This window comes from Wasmannia auropunctata, unplaced genomic scaffold (assembly GCF_000956235.1).
Source record: "Wasmannia auropunctata unplaced genomic scaffold, wasmannia.A_1.0 LD289128.1, whole genome shotgun sequence".
NCBI lineage: Eukaryota > Metazoa > Arthropoda > Insecta > Hymenoptera > Formicidae > Wasmannia > Wasmannia auropunctata.
Genome location: NW_012073762.1, coordinates 1 through 688, shown reverse-complemented (window position 1 = coordinate 688; position 688 = coordinate 1). Strand labels below are relative to the sequence as shown.

Genomic DNA, 688 nt, shown 5'->3' with positions numbered 1-688 from the left:
ACGTGTGCTCTTCCGATCTCTGTCTTTACCCATTCATTGTACATGTATAAGCAAGGAGGTTCCTCGGGCAAGTCAGCGGGATTACTTGAATTGTGAGTTGCCATGATTTAAGTACGAAGTATTTAAGGTATCTGTTGATAGAAAGGTACAAGCTTGTTTAACATATATTTCTTTAAAGATAGGCATGATTAGTAGCACGTGCAGCATAGCATGCAGAAAGAAATAGTATGGAAATGTTAATTATTTCCTTATGTTACAGAATGACAGCAACGCCTGTGGCCGAGCGGAAAATCACGGGCGTTACCTCAGTGGGGAGCCGCTCCGACAGGTAGTGGAACGGTAGTGAGGTAAATTATTAACGTAGTATGACAACGCGGCGGTTGAGTGCATTCGTATACTATAAACTACGTGTGAGTATCTAAATGCTGTAAGAAATGATTATTCGACAATAGAATAAATGGTAATAAAAATGTAATCGTTGCTTTATGTTCCATATAACTTTCAAAACAACGAGATGGATAATTATATATACGTAAATGTTGAGGATAATATAGTCGTAGTATTACACGCTGAAATTGAATGCATGCAAAGAACATAAAATTATCAAATATATAAGATTTCGTACTTCCTTGTAGTATTCTAGAATATAGTACGAAACATAATGTGATAATGTTTGAATAAAAGAAGA

The 688-nt window shown here is 35.9% G+C and overlaps 1 long non-coding RNA gene across 1 annotated transcript; it reads left to right on the top strand.

The window, feature by feature from the left end:
- Positions 1-18: 18 nt before the first annotated feature.
- LOC105461410 lies at positions 19-688 on the top strand. The gene is made up of 2 exons (XR_975934.1): positions 19-92; positions 260-688. It is a non-coding gene; the product is annotated as an uncharacterized LOC105461410 (long non-coding RNA).